Here is an 18501-nt window from a genome sequence, read left to right as displayed (position 1 = left end):
TGCTGTTAGCCCTTGTGCACTAATACCAAGGCTTGCCTGGCCTGGGACATTGCTTATGGTGTCCCAGTGCTGTCCATTTCCTGGGCTATTTTTAAGACCCCTTTCACACTGAGGCGTTTTTCAGGCGCTACAGTGCTAAAAATAGTGCCTGCATAGCGCCTGAAAAAAGCCTCAGCTGCAAACCCAGTGTGAAAGCCAGAGTACTTTCACACTGGGGCGCTGCGCTGGCAGGGCATCACAAAAAGTCTTGCCAGCAGCTTCTTTGCAGCGCTCCTCCACTGCTCCTGCCCGTTTAAAACAATGGGGCAGCGCCGCCATACCGCCAGCAAAGCGCCGCTGCAGCAGTGTTTTGCAGGCAGATTTAACCCTTTTTCGAACACTAGCGGGGGTTAAAACCGCCCCGCTAGCGGCCGAATAGCGCCGCTAAAACTACGGTAAAGCGCCGCTTTACTGCTGATGCCCGGGGCGGCTCAGTGTGAAAGGGGTCTAAAGGGATGTGAAGAGTGCCATTGAATTACTGCTCTGCATTTTTTTGTTTTTTCTGTCCCACAGCTTCAAGTGTCCTTTCCAAGTTTGTTCAGCTATAAATATCAAAAAGGCAACCCCCTAGACTGTATATTCAGGCAGAATAGTGAATCTTTCTGTGTGTCTGTCTGCAGGTGCACTAGGGGGCAAAGGAACCTGTGGCAAATAGGTGGGCCGTTTTTGGGGTGAGTGCTACAGCAGTAAGGATAGCATGGGGGCGTGGCCAGCGATCGGGATGTGAGGACGTGTTCAGCCTGAGCTCCGTCCGTACCGCACAAATCCTGCAGCGATCCTGATATCCCAGCCGCCATCCGAGGGTATAACCTGTCCTCACAGCATCCAGGGAGCACTGTGCCCATCGGGAGATGGTCAAATACGGACCACCGATGGAGGAAGTCCTGGGATTTGAGCCGCCGTTACCGCCATGCGGGCCGCAGCAAGAAGGTGTCGGCCAGATCACAAAGCATACACAGCGCCAGGCAGCCTCAACCTCCACACCATGGAAGCAGATCAAGGGGAAGGGTGAGTCACAAAGATCCCCCCCTACTCTAAGCCCAGAGGACCCTCTCCTATTCTCCCCTGCTGAGGGAACTGATCCTAATACCCCCAGATCAGATAGGGCTGATGTAGGCCCTGCAGAGCCATCTCTGGCTCAGATCATGGAAGCCATTCAGCACAGTCATGCATCCCTCACTTCGCAAATGGACACTATCAAGACAGAGTTATTTTTCATGAAACATGATGTCCATACCATACGCCATAGAGTGACTAATGCTGAGCAACGCATTGGTGCATTAGAGGATGAGACCCGTCCCTTACAGGGGTCTGTGCGGGAGCTGCGACAGGCCCAAGATTATACTACTGATAAAATCACTGACATGGAAGACCGTTTAAGGAGAAACAACCTACGCTTTTTGGGGTTCCCAGAGGAGGCCGAGGGCAAAACGCCAGAAGCATTCATGGAAAAATGGCTGATAAATGTGTTTGGTGCCCTACCTATTTCCCAATGTTCGCCATTGAAAGGGCACACAGAATCCCCATGCGCCCCCTGCCACCTGGGTCCCCACCACGCGCCATGATCATTAAGCTGCTCCACTTCCGGGACAGAGAGGCTGTTCTCAGAGCGGCTCGAGAGAAGGGCAAAGTCTCCTTTAATGGCAATGGAATTACCATATTCCCAGATTTCTCCGTAGCAACACAGAAGCAAAGAGCCACTTTTCTAGCTATCAAACCCAGGCTACGGGAGATCCATCTTCCATATGGCATGCTGTATCCTGCACGTTTGCGAACCATTTACCAGGGCAAGGCCTATTTTTTTACGGATCCCAAGGAGGCATCACACTGGGTGGACACCCTGGGACATCCAGACCGCAGAAACCAAAATAGAAGATCTCCTCCACATTAATGTTTCACTTTCTATGAGGCTCATTGAGACACCTTCATTATGTTCCATTGCCGTTTGACAAAAGGCATACGGGGGTGTAGGGAATTGGGGAGTTTTTGTCTATTTTGACCCCTTTATTTCCTTCCTCCCCCCCATCTCTTCACAGCTGCTATGGGATATTGAATCTTGAATCCTTTGACGCAGAAAATACATCCCATGATATTCTTGGATGCCAACCATTACCATGCCATTTTCCCTGGTATTCGTTTCTCCTCCTGGTGTTTTTTTTTTTTTTTCTTCAAGCTAAGGGATACCACACATAATCTGTGCGGACATACACAGACGTCCCAGAGCTGTGGACTTTTACACGATTCTCAGGGTTTGTTGGTTGGGGGTCTGAGCCATGGCCCTCCTGCTGAATAGTTTTGGTTATGGGAACAAAGCTCTCATAGGTTGGGGTGTGGGAGCCGGGAGGGATTGTTGGGGAACCTTTTGTTGGGTTTTCCTCTACTGCTACTGTTTTCCACAACTGACACTGGTGTTCATCTGTGTATGTATATTTCGCTAATGGCCTTTCGGTCTTACAAGATGCAAAATCAAAAGCTCAGGTTAATGTGTTGATGTTTCAAATGTTTCAAATATTAGAGATGATCATATCCTGGTGTATTTCTCGTGGCTCGTTGGACCCCATGCTGAGAGGGCCCCTGACGAGCCCTGAGAAATGGGTTCCGCCAGTCATACCTAATCTATGCACATGTCTAGACTCCGTTTAGTGTCATGGAATGTTAGGGGGCTTAACTCCAAGGTCAAAAGGTCATTGATGTTTGAATATCTGGCAAGACACAAGCCGCATGTGATCCTCCTCCAGGAAACCCACCTCCAGGGATCAAGGGTCATGGCTCTAAAGAGAGCAAAAATTGCCTATGCTATACATTCTATATATTCCACGTATGCCAGGGGCATGTCAATCCTTATAGCAAAATCAGTACCTGTCACCATAAAACATATCAAAATTGACCCTAACGGTTGCTTTGTCATTGTGGTACTTGAACTTTTAGGTAAGCCCTATACGGTTATGAGTTTGTATGCCCCACCACCCTTCACTAGACTATTCTTCGAAGGGGTTATGAGCTCCCTATTGGCGATAGCGGAGGGCCCTTTATTGATAGCGGGGGACTTTAACACGGTACTCGATAATTCCATTGACAGGTTCAAGTGTTCTACGCTGCCCCCCACACCATTGTGTGCCTTTCTGACACAATTTGACCTGGTGGAGGCCTGGAGGTGGAAACATGCGGACAGGAGGGAGCACTCGTGTCAGTCTGAAACGCACGGTACTCTGTCCCGGATTAATCTGTGTTTGGTTTCGTCTGACTTGCTGAACAGGGTGGGTGAGGCTAGATATCTCCCTAGGGCAGTATCTGATAATTCCCCTTTAATGGTAGATCTTGCCTTGGGCCCCCCCACCTCATACCGAATGTGGAGATTAAGCCCTTTGTGACTGGCTGATCAGGCAGTTGTAGATCAAAGTGTAGCTAAAATGAAATCGTACTGGTCAATTAACCGGCAGAGCGCCTCTGTCCCGTTGGCCTGGGATGCTTTAAAGCCACCACACGTGGTGCTTTCGCTGCGGCAATTGGGCAGCCTCGCAAGGCATCCCAGTCCAAATTGAAGGACGCGGAAGGGGATCTCAGGGAAGCGGAGGCAGCCTACTCCACGGCCCCCGCCCCTGTGACATATGCTACCTGAAAACATAAGTCCAGAGACCTGGACCTGGTCCTTTTGATGCGCACTACAGAAGTTGCTGTATCAAAATCAGCGACTCTTCGAGTTTGGGGATAAAAATAGTCGACTACTGGCTTATCTATCTAGACCTGACTATCAAACATGCGGCATCCCAAGAATTAAAAATATAGCGGGAGAAGTGGTGGAACAGAGCGAAGAGATAATGGATGCTTTTGTAAAGTTTTATTCCTCACTATATGCTACTAGAGCCCATTACACCATTGTGGAACTAGATGACTATTTAGCTAACATTTCACTACCGAAGCTTTAGGAAGCACAGGCCTCACTCCTAGATGACCCCTTGACAGAGGAGGACATTGGGGAAGCCATACAGTCCTTCGCCAGAAACAAAACGCCAGGACTGGATGGATTCCCTATAGAATGGTATATACAATTCAGAGACATACTAATACCTCATCTACTCAAAGTCTATAATTTTTCCATTAAAACAGGACAGTTACCACCCTCTGTGTCAGAGGCGCTGATTGTCCTCATTCCCAAACCCCATAAAGATCACCTACTGTGTGAGTCGTATAGACCAATATCATTGATTAATTCAGACGTCAAGATTTTGGCCAAAGTACTCGCCCGGAGATTGAACACAGTCATCACCACTATTATTGGAGCAGACCAGAGTGGGTTTATTCCGAGGCGACCAACATCCATTAACTTACGGAGACTGTTTACAAATCTGCAAGCCACTCATGATACCATGGGATCTAGAGCCGTGCTGGCCTTAGATGCACATAAGGCGTTCGACTTGGTCGAATGGCCTTATCTGCTGGAAGTCTTGGCGAAATTCGGGTTCGGCAATACCTTCATTAAATGGGTCCAGCTGCTATATCTGAAGCCTACCGCTAGACTGAAGGTAAATGCGTCTGTATCTGTTCCCTTCCTGATCAAGAGGGGCACCAGAAAGGGATGCCCCCTATCGCCGTTACTATTTGCGCTTGCAATAGAACCTTTGGCGGCATTGATAAGATCCAATGGGGAGATAATGGGACTGATGATTGGGGGTCTAGAAGAGAAAGTGTCTCTATATGCTGACGACATGCTCATATACTTGTCGGACCCCCAATCATATCTCCCAGCCCTGCTGGAAATTATCCAGAAGTTTGGCCACTTCTCGGGGTTCCAGGTGTCAGGGAAATGGCCGTAGGAGAACTGGCAATAGTGCCAGTTGTCAAGGAACCAACAGCAGGAGAAGGGCTCTAGGACCCAGTATCTCTACCAGCACTTATGGCAGGAGAAGGACTTTAGGACCCAGCATCTCTGGCAGGAGAAGGACTTTAGGACCCAGTATCTCTACCAGCAGGTCACATGGGCCTATATAAGGAAGTCTGCTAGTGTCTGCAGTTGCTGGTTTGTCAGTCTTCCTGTGTTCCTGAGCCTCTGTGCAATTACTATTTGGATTCCTGTTGTGACCTGGCTTGTTCCTGACCTGTCTGATCTGCTCTCCTGGTTTGACCCCCTTGGCTTGATTTACCGACTTGTTGTCCTTTCCAGTACCTGATCCCGGCTTGTATTACGGACTTTGCTACAGTATCTGTTCCTGCCTGCTTCCTGATACCAGACCTTTGGCTTGTCCCTGTTTCTGCAACCTGCCTCTTCCTCTTGCCGGATCTACTATGTTTGACCCCTGGCCTGGCTTCCACTACTGTTCCTTGTGCACACCTTGCCAAGTATTACGGAGGATTCTTATAGACTTTAGTCCAGCTGTGTTTCCTGTATTATCCGATGTCCTTTTGGTGCCCACCAGCTCTTCTCTCTGGAATCCATCTGGCAACTTGTGCTTCTCTGGGCACTACACCCTCTGTACCCAACTTCAGGGGTGTACTGCACTCAGCCGCAAGGGGAGCCCTCTCGGCATTTCGGCCTCCAACCAGGTACGTGACAGTACAAACCAGCCATGACCGAGGCCGACTGAGGTGCTTCCCCGCTCAAGATGATGTGTCAACAAGTCACCACCCTTACGCAAGCCATTCAGAAGCTCCAGGATGGCTACTTCCGGTTGGAGGATCGGCTGCAGCATTTGCCTGTTGCTCCAGCCTTTGTGGACTCCAGTTCTTCCTCCTCTAACACAGCTCCAGTGTCCTTGCCTCCTCCTGAACCATGGGTACCTACACCCGAACGATTCTCTGGTGACCGGAAAAAGTTCAGGGCCTTCAAGAATGCCTGCCTACTGTACTTGGCCCTCCAACCTAGAACTTTTGCTTCTGAGTTTGTGAAAGTAGGATTTATCATTTCTTTATTATCTGAGGAACCCCAAGCCTGGGCTCATAACCTGCTGGAACAAAAAGACTCTGCTTTGAATACTATGGACACTTTCTTTGAGGCCATGACTCTGTTGTACGATGACCCCCAGCGTGCGGCCTCCGCTGAATCTGCCTTAGTTGCCCTACAGCAAGGAAAACGCCCAGTGTAAGATTATACCGTGGATTTCCGCAGGTGGTCCACCAACACAAGCTGGAATGAGGCAGCCCTAAGGTTCCAGTACCGCCAAGGACTGTCTGAGGTCCTTAAGGATGAACTGGCTCGAGTTGCTATTCCCGAGACTCTTGACGGACTTATTCACCTAGCCATTCAGCTTGACAGGCGCCTGCGGGAGCGGCGGTCGGAACGTGCTCAATCCTTACAGCCTACATGGATGCTACCCAAGTTTTCTCCTGCTGTTGCACCCACGTCTGTTTGCCCTGCAATCCCAGAAAGGGAACCAAAGCAAGTTGGCCTGGCCTGTTCCTCCCTTATGCTTGAGGAGAGAAAACGCTGCCAGCAGGCCAATCTCTGCCTATACTGAGGAGGGGCCGGACATTTTTTACGCAGCTGCCCCACCAGACCCAGTAAGGTCTACCCACCAAGTTCCACATAGCTCCAAGTCTCTGGATCCTGCCATTCTTACCTTGTTCTTCCCATCTCCTTACAAGTGGCAGAAAGGGAGATCCGGCTATAAGCAATCATTGATTACGGGGCATGTAGCTGTTTTATGGACTTATCTCTGGCTAAAAAACTTGGTGTGCCCCTCTATGAAAAAAAGCAAAGACTTGAGGTTCTTTTGGCCGATGGTTCCCTGCCCAGTTCTGGACTTGTCACCCAGGAAACCATGCCCATCTTCACTACTACAGATACTGGCCATCAAGAATTTGTTCGCTTTGACGTCCTATGTTCCCCCATGTTTCCCATCATCCTGGGAATTCCATGGCTGCAGGCACATAACCCGCAAATCAACTGGGCTAAGAAGGAAATCTCTCTTTCTACAGTATATTGCCTGCAGCATTGCTTTACTTCCAGCTCCAGTAAGCCTGTTAGCTGTCTGGCAACGCAACCTGCTCTCAGTAATCTCCAGCATGTTCCTCCAGCTTATCATGAGTTTATAGACATCTTCGACAAGAAAAAGGCTGATGTCCTCCCACCTCACCGGCCTTATGACTGTCTAATTGAACTGCTCCCGGGGGCCGAGATCCCGTTTGGATGAATCTTCCCCCATCTAAAAATGAGCTGGAGACCCTACGAGTATATATTCACGAGAACCTTGAAAAGGGGTTTATCCGACCCTCTTCTTCTCCTGCTGGGGCGGGTAAATTCTTCGTGGAGAAGAAGGATGGCACATTGCGGCCGTGTGTAGATTACAGAGAAATCAATAAGATCACTGTAAAGAACAGATACCCACTGCCTCTCATTCCTGAACTCTTTCAAAGGTTCCGAACCGCCCGGATTTTCACTAAATTGGATCTGAGGGGCGCTTATAACCTTGTACGCATACGCCAGGGTGATGAGTGGAAAACAAAATTTCGGACACGGTTCGGCCACTTCGAATACCTTGTGATGCCATTCAGGTTATGCAACGCCCCAGCCACGTTCCAGCATCTAGTGAACGACATTTTTGGGGAGTTCCTTGATTACTTTGTAATCGTATACCTCGATGATATCCTCATCTTTTCTGCCTCTTTGGAGCTTCATCGAATTCACGTAAAAAAGGTGCTCTCAACCTTGAGAAAACATGGACTATATGTCAAGGCGGACAAATGTGAATTTGAAAAAACATCTATTCAATTCCTGGGTCTCATCATCTCCACAGAAGGAATTTCAATGGACCCAAAGAAGGTGGAAGCAATACTAGACTGGCCAGCTCCTTCAGACAAGAAAGGTGTTCAGCGCTTCGTGGGGTTCTCCAACTTCTACAGGAGGTTTGTGAAGGATTTCTCCACCACCATAGCACCCATCACTCAGTTGACCCACCAGAAGGTCCGGTTCCAGTGGTCTCCAGAAGCCCAGACAGCCTTTGACAAATTAAAGAATCTGTTCACTTCCGCACCAATCCTACGGCACCCAGATCCGACCCTGCCTTATGTGTTGGAAGTGGACGCCTCTGAAGTAGCTACAGGGGCAATCCTGTCCCAACGGCAGAGGCCTAAGGCTCTTCTTCACCCCGTAGCCTTTTTCTCTTGAAAGATGAGCCCACCGGAGAGAAATTACGATGTGGGAGATAGAGAACTTCTGGCCATTAAATCTGCCTTAGAAGAATGGAGGTACTTATTGGAGGGTGCCGCTCATCCCATTATGATTTTTACAGACCATAAGAACCTGGAGTACCTCAGGACAGTCAAACGTTTAAGACTCCGGCAAGCCCACTGGGCTCTGTTCTTCTCCAGGTTCAATTTCCATCTTACATATCGGCCAGGTTCCAAGAATGGGAAAGCAGATGCACTCTCCCGAATGTTTTCGGACACCCCTGAAACAATAGAGCTAAGTACGATCCTATCCACCCAGAATTTTTTGCTTATTCAACCTGTCTTAAAGACCTTAATCAAGCAAGCCTCAACCCAGTGCTCTGGATCAGAAGTGTCCTCACTGAGAAACCAAAATGGATTTCTGTGGCACCAGGATAAAATTTTTGTTCCCCAGCCAGTCAGACTCCAAGTTCTAAAAATGTCACATGACCATAAACTTGCCGGGCATTTTGGGATACGAAGAACCACTGAACTTGTTCAGCGCTCATTTTGGTGGGCCAGCCTAAGACAGGACTGCAGAAAGTATGTGAATTCTTGCAGCATTTGTCAGCGCAACAAGGGTTCCAATGCCAAGCCATGGGGACTTTTGAGGCCATTACCCATTCCTGAACAATCCTGGAAAGAAATATCCATGGACTTTATAGTAGATCTGCCCCCCCTCTGGGGGATGCACCACCATCATGGTGGTGGTAGACCGCCTTTCCAAAATGGCACACTTCCTTCTGATGATTGGCACACCCTCCGCTTCAGACACAGCAAACATGTTCATTAAAGAGATTGTCAGATTACATGGATTACCGGATAGTATTGTCTCCGATAGAGGGGTACAGTTCACCTCCAAGTTCTGGAGGGATCTCTGCAAGTCTCTCTCAGTAGAAGTGTGTCTTTCCTCAGCTTACCACCCTCAGAGCAATGGTCAAACAGAGAGGACTAACCAGACCTTAGAACAGTACCTTCGATGTTTCTGTACTTGCTCGCAGGATGACTGGATCTCCCTTCTTCCCTGTGCTGAGTTTGCATATAATAACTCTTTGCATGCAGCAACCAATCAGTCCCCTTTCTGGGCGAACTATAGATTCCATCCCTCCTTCCTTCCAAATACTATATCTGAAACATCTGCTCCCGCTGTCCAGGATCGATTAAGGTTCATTCAATCCAACTACAAGTTGCTTCAGGAGGCCATGCGAAAAGCCCAAGAGGACTATAAAAAATTCCATGATAAAAGAAGAAGAGGAATCCTGTCTTTAAGATTGGGGACAAGGTATGGCTTTCTTCAGTAAACCTCAATCTCTCATGTCCCTCCCAGAAGCTTGGACCCAAATTTATCGGTCCCTTTGAAATCAAAAGAGAGATAAATCCGGTGGCTTTTGAGCTGGCACTATCCAATACTTACAAGATCCATCCAGTGTTCCACATCTCCCTGCTTAAACCAGCTGTACCCAGTCCCTTCCCTGGAAGAGAAGAGCCACCTCCACCTCCAGTATTGGTAGAAGGGGAAACAGAATTTGAGGTCGAAGCCATTATGGATTGCCGGAGGAGGGGTAGGCAGGTCCAGTATCTAATCAAATGGAGGGGGTACCCTCCCGAAGACAATTCCTGGGAGCCTGCAAACAATGTGCATGCTCCTAGACTTGTGCGGGACTTTCACAGCAGACATCCCAAAGCATTGGCCCGTTGGGGCATCCGGAGGCTGCCCCTTGGGGGGGGGCACTGTCAGGGAGAACTGGCAATAGTGCCAGTTGTCAAAGAACCAACAGCAGGAGAAGGGCTCTAGGACCCAGCATCTCTACCAGCACTTATGGCAGGAGAAGGACTTTAGGACCCAGCATCTCTGGCATGAGAAGGACTTTAGGACCCAGTATCTCTACCAGCAGGTCACATGGGCCTATATAAGGAAGTCTGCTAGTGTCTGCAGTTGCTGGTTTGTCAGTCTTCCTGTGTTCCTGAGCCTCTGTGCAATTACTATTTGAATTCCTGTTGTGACCCAGCTTGTTCCTGACCTGTCTGATCTGCTCTCCTGGTTTGACCCCTTGGCTTGATTTACCGACTTGTTGTCCTCTCCAGTACCTGATCCCGGCTTGTATTATGGACTTTGCTACAGTATCTGTTCCTGTCTGCTTCCTGATACCAGACCTTTGGCTTGTCCCTGTTTCTGCAACCTGCCTCTTCCTCTTGCCGTATCTACTGTGTTTGACCCCTGGCCTGGCTTCCACTACTGTTCCTTGTGCACCCCTTGCCAAGTATTACCGAGGATTCTTATAGACTTTAGCCCAGCTGTGTTTCCTGTATTATCCGGTGTCCTTTTGGTGCCCACCAGCTCTTCTCTCTGGAATCCATCTGGCAACCTGTGCTTCTCTGGGCACTACACCCTCTGTACCCAACTTCAGGGGTGTACTGCACTCAGCCGCAAGGGGAGCCCTCTCGGCATTTCGGCCTCCAACCAGGTACGTGACACCAGGTCAATTGGGATAAATCCCTTCTATTTAAGATAGATCAAGAGACACCGTTAACACTCCCTCCCTCTTGCCCACTACAAATAGTTGACTCCTTCAGATACTTGGGGGTTCTGATTCAACATCCTCTCTCCTCCTACATCAAGATTAATCTGGACCCTCTTATTAACAGAATGAAAAGCACACTAAAGACATGGACCACTCTCCCCCTGACACTATTAGGTAGGATAAACATTTTTAAAATGATATTCTTGCCACGATTCCTGTACATCCTGAGTAATTCACCAGTATACGTTACAAAAGCCAAATTTAAAGAAATTGACTCGATCCTTACCACTTTCATTTGGAAGGGGGGAGCAAAAGGATTGCAAAAAATACTTTGCAATTACCGGTATTGGAGGGAGGGTTGGCATTACCATGCCTTCAAACCTACTATATCGCCTCACAACTGGCCCATGCGCATTGGTGGTTTTACCCTGAAGCCAACAATGCGGCCACGGCCTTGGAAGCAGCAATACTCACCTCCTATGAGTCCCTACAGTACCTGATTCACCGTTTGTCCCTTAGAGGGAGGGAAGGCACCAACATCCTTGCAATGACTCTACGGATTTTTAAACTAACTAAAATGCTGCCATCAACTGCACACCAAACTTACTCGCCGAATACTCCATTATGGGGAACCCAAATTTACAGGATATCGCCCATAGATGGGGAATTCTGGTCGAAAAAAGGGGTGAAAACAATAATGCATTTATTCTCAAATAATATGTTTAGGTCATTTGAGGAATCTCGCCAGGGCTATCAGCTGCCACGCACGGCCTACTTTCTGTACCTGCAGATACGCCATACAGCGGCTATGCAGTTTGGTCTGCGCAACATAACTGTTCAACTCTCTCCGCTAGAGCATTTACTAGTAGATCCCTCTCATAATAAACTAGTCTCAACATATTATAGGTCTCTATTACACTCTACAACGTATAGGCTTAGCAATATGGCCAACAAGTGGAGAACAGACATCCCCGAACTGACAGAGGACATCTGGCAGGAAATACTCCCCCTCCTGGTCCCCTCTGTCATTTCTTCCAGGGATAAGGTCATACAGACCAAACTGTTATATAGATCATATTTCACGCCAATTGTGGACAAGGAAAGATTACTCCTGAACAATCCTTCTCAAAATACTGGACACAGTATGATGAACACCCCTCAGTTACCATGGTAACAGCCCCCAAAAAAACAGAGAGAAACAAGCAGACAATGAATAATTCCATCAGATTTAGCACACAATACAATACCAAAGCTTTTGACATACAGAGAGTCATCCAGAAGAACTGGAACATTCTTAAGCAAGATCGCATCCTCAATCCAGTCCTACCATCTAAACCTGAAGTTGTATTCCGAAAAGCAAAAGACTTTAGAAGTCTAATAGCACCAAGCAGATTACGCAAACCCCCGAACCAAACTAAGACCCCTACTGGCCGTTGGACATCCCTTTTTGACCAGAAGGGTAATTTCAAATGTGGAATTAGAAACTGTGGAGCTTGCCCTTTCATGGCACATAGAAAAAAGAAGTCACTGGAACAGACGGCCGGAACCACAAAATTGGTCAGTTCATCAATTGTGGCACTTCCCACTTGATCTACGGTCTAATTTGCCCATGCGGGTTACTGTATGTCGGACGCACAACACGTCCTTTGAGGACAAGATTTAGCGAGCACAAATGCAGTATTATCAATAGTAATACACACCATCAGGCCATAAATAATAAGAAAAACCGAAACTACTCAGTACCCAGGCATTTTAGAGAACACCACAATGGAAACCCAATAGGTCTTAAAGTGTTTGGCATTGAAGCCGACAAAAAAGACGATGATATGTGGAGGAGATTCAAGAAACTCTGTAGACAAGAATCCTTCTGGATTTTCTCTCTTGGGTCAATGGTTCCCGATGGAATGAACGAGGACTTGGAAATCCATGGAATTATCTAGATACAAACCAATACCAGTGTCCATCATCACCATTCCCCGCTCTGAGCACTCCACACTTGCCCCTGTCCCATCTTGCTTATCCTATCTTCTAATCTCATTATTTCCAATTCCCATTCATATCCATATTCATTTTCAATTTCATTTATTCAACATCTCTCATTATATTCTCAATTTCACTTTTATATCTATATTTATTTTTATTTTTTTATTTTTATATTTTTATTTTTATTTTAATTATATTTATTTTTTTAATTATTTTTTTATTATTATTTTTATTTTTATATTTTTATTTTTATTTTCATCATCATTCTTCCTCTTCATCTGTATATGTGTGTATATACACACATCTATGCATACATCTTTACTTTATTTTATTTTATTTAATTTATTTAATTTTTATTTTTAATTTATTTTATTTATTTAATTATTGAATTAAGTAAAACAATTTTTTTTTTTTTTCCCTTGTCTTTGACACAATTTCTCCTCCTTTTTGTATGACACCCAGATGGACAGGGACGGTTTTCTGTTCCACTGTCTCTAGAGCCCCGTTGCCGCCACACAACCCCCCTTCCTCCCCCCCGATGTACCCGCTGACCAAAGCCGCCTGTGGGTGTGTGTTTTTTCCATCCTACACGGCTCACAACAGACCGGCTCATCCACTGCTAAAGACTCCGTCGGAGCCTCCTTTTTCTCCGGGAGCTGACAAGAGTCAGGTCATGTGTTCGCCTTTGGAGCGCACAACCACGCCCACTGCTTTGACGGCGTGCGTTCCATTGCCGGCCACACCCCCCTCGTCTCCAGCTCATCACATGTACATGCAGCCCATGCTCAGACCCGCACCCAAAACCAGCTTATAACCCACAAGCAGCCATCCTCACTGACATCCACCTATGACTGAGGCGGAGAGACAGCTGCAGACACACACGGCTCCAGTATCTTTCAAAGAGATTTCCACCCTCCTCCATCCTCCCAGAGTACAGGACAGCGTTCTCCCCTTAGGACGCAGACAGGCTGCAATCTCTCCTCCATCCAGCCCGTGAGACAGGACAGGTATCCAGCCACTTCATTCACTCTGCATTATGCTATGAAGTTTCCTTTGACTGCCTATCAGTGTCCTGAGGGATCATCCCCAGGTCACCTCTCTGGTTTCCCCCTGATTTCTTCAACACTGTGCTCCCCCCCCCCTTTCAGGTCCACACCACCCCACAGTCCCATTTCAACAATTTAAAGTAGAACACACATACCGTCAACATACCACATAGGTAGGAGTGTTTACACATTTAGTTACCAGTTCTTCGTCATCTCCCTACTTCTTTTACTTACATATATATTTTTAAAAAAATTTTTAGTTACATATATAATTTTTTTTTTTTTTTGTTGCTTCAAGGTTTACCATTGACCAATCATTTATGGTTCTTATAAACACTGTATCCCTTATCAAATTTTGATAGACATTGTATCTTTCATCAATTTTATGTATAAATATGCGATTTCCATCTATCATATTAATTTATTTATTTGAATTTATCATATGTTTCTTGTGTTGCATATACTTGCCATGTGCTCCATACTATATTTATAATTATAATTCTATCTATATATTTTATACTATATATACATGTGTGTGTGTGTATATATATATATATATATATATATATATATATATATATATATATATTTTTTTCGATCTCTGTTCCACCTAGAACGCTTGAACGCGGACTGGTATGGAACACAGAAAAACTTACTTTTCACCTCAGGCTACACTTCCTAACTAGCCATTCCTTTTATGTACACATGTTGGCCTACCAGCACATATAGACTGTGCCCTGGTTCTCAAAGGCTCTGATGAAGAGGTTATCCTCGAAACGCGTCAGCCGACTCTAAACACTCACCTCAACATGGGCTTATGTTACTTTTAACCTATTTTTAATTTCCATGCTTTACATATTTTGTTACCTGTTTGCATGATACGTAGTATTGGTATTATTTATTTGCTTTTATTTTCATATGAAAAAATTTTACACTTTTTGATGTGAGCAATTGATCACGCGCCCTTCATCCATCATTCTCCATATTTCACGCCATCTTTATTGTTTAAACTCAATAGATTGCCCTCGGCATAATGTCCCAAATGTAGTATAGCTGATGGTACATTTTGTCACCTGATGTGGGAGTGCACTGCAATCAGGAAGTTCTGGTCGGAGGTCACAGCCTTCATTAGTTCCCTGACCCAAATACCTAATATTTGCAATCCCCTGAGGTGCTTACTGGGGTATGTGGACGATGAGGGTATATCTAAAAATAAGCAAACCTTTATGCAAATAGTATTGTTCTATGCTAAAAAATCGATAACTATTCAATGGAAATCGCAGTCCCCACCCACGATAGCCTTTTGGCTTAACATTGTTATTCATGCTATACCGCTATATAAGCTAACATATGAAGCCAGAGGGTGCCCAAAAAAATTCCAAAAAAATATGGGGTTCGTGGATTAGCTCCGAGAACACCATCCCACCTGCCATATGAAATACATAGGAAAATTCTGATCAATGCTACAGAGTTTAGTAGAAACTGTACGAAAATATAACTGCAGTATTGTTACCTACTCACCAAATGTATACCAGTGTCTTGTATTTTATAATGGAACGAGCGATGTTCGCTTCGTATGTGTGTATGTATAACTGTTTGTTTGTACTGAAAACAAAATAAAATTTACCTTTAAAAAAAAAAGGATAGCATGGGATGATTGGAGAAAGGGGAGGGACACAGTATGGATAAAGATGGAAGATTTGAGGAAGGGGAGGGACGCAGTATAGATAAAGAGGGATGATTGGAGGAAGAGGAGGGATGGAGTATAGATAAAGAGGGATGATTGGAGGAATAGGAGGGATGCAGTATGCATAAACACAGATGATTGGAGGAAGGGGAGGGATGCAGTATGGATAACAAAGGATGAATGGAGGTAGGAGAGGGAGGCAGTATGGATAAAGAGGGATGATTAGAGTAAGAGAAGGGACACAGTGTGGATAACTAAGGATGAATGGAGGAATTGGAGGGACGCAATATAGATAAAGAGGGATGAATGTAGGAAGGGGAGGGACATAGTATGGATAAAAATGGATTATTGGAGGAAGGGGAGGGACACAGTATTTATAAAGAGGGACGACTGAAGAAGGGGGGGGTGCAGTATGGATAAAGAGGGATGATTGGAGGAAGGGGAGGGACACAGTATGGATAACAAGGATGATTGGAGGAAGGGGAGAGATGCTGTATGGATAAATATGGATGATTGGAGGAAAGAGAAGGTGGTATGGATAACAAGGGATGAATGAATGAAGGAAGGGGAGGGACGCAGTAAGGATACATAGTTGCCAACAGTCCCGATGTTCCCGGGACAATCCCGATTTTGGGACCCTCGTCCCGATCGGAGGCTGTCCCAAATCAGGATTTTTATTGGGAAAATCGGGGAATGTTTGTTTTTTTAATTTTTGGAGCAGCTGGCTCCAGCAAAATGGCCACCGGCGCTGCCGCTAGATCTTCCCCCTTGTGTTCAGTGGAGAGAGGAAGGGGCTCGATCCGTGCAGCCAATCAATCGGCTTCTTTAGCTGCACGGATCGGGCCCTCCCCTCTCCACTGAACACACAGCGCCGGTGTCTATCGGCGCTTGCGCAGTACGGAGTGGACGCTATCCGATGGGGGGGACACTTTTCATCAGAACACCGGGCGCTCCTGGAGTTCCTGGTCCTGTGCTGGGGGGCGTTATGGGAGGGGAGGGTCTGCACTGGCACTGGCGCTGGCACTGATGGAGGGGGTGGTCTGCACTGAGGGGGGCCTGCACGAATGAGGGGGGGCTGCACTGAGGGGGTTCTGCGCTAATAGAGGGGGGTCTGCACTAATAGAGGGGGGGTCTGCACTGATAGAGAGGAGTCTGCACTGAGGGGGGGGCTGCACTGAGGGGGTTCTGCACTAATAGAGGGGGGGTTTGCACTGATAGAGGGGGGTCTGCACTGAGGGGGATCTGCACTGAGGGGGGGTCTGCACTAATAGAGGGGGGTCTGCACTGAGGGGGTTCTGCACTAATAGAGGGGGTCTGCACTGAGTGGGATCTGCACTGAGGGGGGTCAGCACTAATAGAGGGGGGGTCTGCACTGAGGGGGTTCTGCACTAATAGGGGGGGGTCTGCACTGATAGAGGGGGGTCTGCACTGATAGAGGGGGGGTCTGCATTGTGGGGGGTCTGCACTGATAGAGGGGGGGTCTGCACTGTGGGGGGTCTGCACTGATAGAGGGGGGGTCTGCACTGTGGGGGGTCTGCACTGATAGAGGAGGGTCTGCACTGATAGAGGGGGGGTCTGCACTGAGGGGGGCCTGCACTGATAGGGGGGGTCTGCACTGATGGAGGGGGGTCTGCACTGAGGGGGTCTATACTGATAGATGGTGGGACCGCACTGAGGGGGGTCTGTATTGAGGGAGAGGGGTCTGTACTGAGGGGGGTCTATACTGATGAGGGGGGTCTACACTGAGGGGGTCTAAACTGATGGAGGGGTCTGTACTTAGTGGGGGTGGTCTGTACTGAGGGAGGAGGATCTATACTGCTGAAGGGGTGGTCTGTACTTAGTGGGGGGGGGTCGTTACTGAGAGATTGGGGTCTGTACTGAAGGGGGACCATAGTTGGTGGAGGGGGGGTGACACCAATTTTTTTCCGCACCGGGTGACACCAGCTGTAGTGACACCACTGGCTCTTGTCTCTGCAGCAATTTAACTTTAATGTACAGGAGGGGGGTTAATTATATACAGGAGGAGGGGGGTAACTATATACAGGAGGGGGGTTAGCTGTATACAGGAGGAGGGGGGTTAGCTATATACAGGAGGAGGGGGGTTAACTATATACAGGAGGGAGAGGTTAGCTATATACAGGAGGAGGGGGGGTTAACTATATACAGGAGGAGGGGGGGTTAGCTATATACAGGAGGAGGGGGGTTAACTATATACAGGAGGGGGAGGGTTAACTACATACAGGAGGGGGAGGGTTAACCATATACAGGAGGGGAGTGGGGTAAACTATGTACAGGAGACGGGAGGGTTAACTATATACAGGAGTGGGGGGTAACTATTTACAGGAGGGGGTTAACTATTTACAGGAGGGGGGGTTAACTATGTACAGGAGGGGTTACTATGTACAGGGGGGATACTATGTACAGGGGGGATAATATGTACAGGGTGGGTAACTATGCACATGGGGGGTAACTATGTACAGGGGGGTAACTAAGGGGAGAGGGGAAACAATGTACAGGGGGAGAGAGTAACTATGTACAGGGGGGGGGGGGTAACTATGGATCTTGCCTGGGACACTGATTTAAGGACTGAGGCTGGGAACACTGGTGTTAAGACTGACACTGCTGGTGGCACCTGATGCAAGGAGTGACTCTGCTGGGGGCACCTGATGCAAGGAGGGACACTGCTTGGGGCAACTGATGCAAGGAGGGACTCTGCCGGGGGCACCTGATGCAAGGAGGGACTCTGCCGGGGGCACCTGATGCAAGGAGGGACTCTGCTGGGGACACCTAATGCAAGGACAGACTATGCTGGGAGCACCTGATGCAAGGAAGGACTCTGCTGGTGGCAGACGACGTGGCTAGTGACACGCTCAGGAATCCCACTGATTTGGCATTATGGTGAGTTGAATGATTTCATTTTATATTACAATGTAATAATAGAAATAATGCACTTCAATCATTCTGACACCATAACAATCATGGTGCCGGGATGATTGAAGCGCTAACACCAGGTGTTTGGAGTATCTTTATCTGCTGATTGTTAAACTTTCTAGAATACACATATTTCTATTGTTGTGTAGGA

Source organism: Aquarana catesbeiana, linkage group LG02 (genome assembly GCF_042186555.1).
Source record: "Aquarana catesbeiana isolate 2022-GZ linkage group LG02, ASM4218655v1, whole genome shotgun sequence".
NCBI classification, from domain to species: Eukaryota; Metazoa; Chordata; class Amphibia; order Anura; family Ranidae; genus Aquarana; species Aquarana catesbeiana.
Note: the sequence above shows the minus strand (reverse complement) of the source record.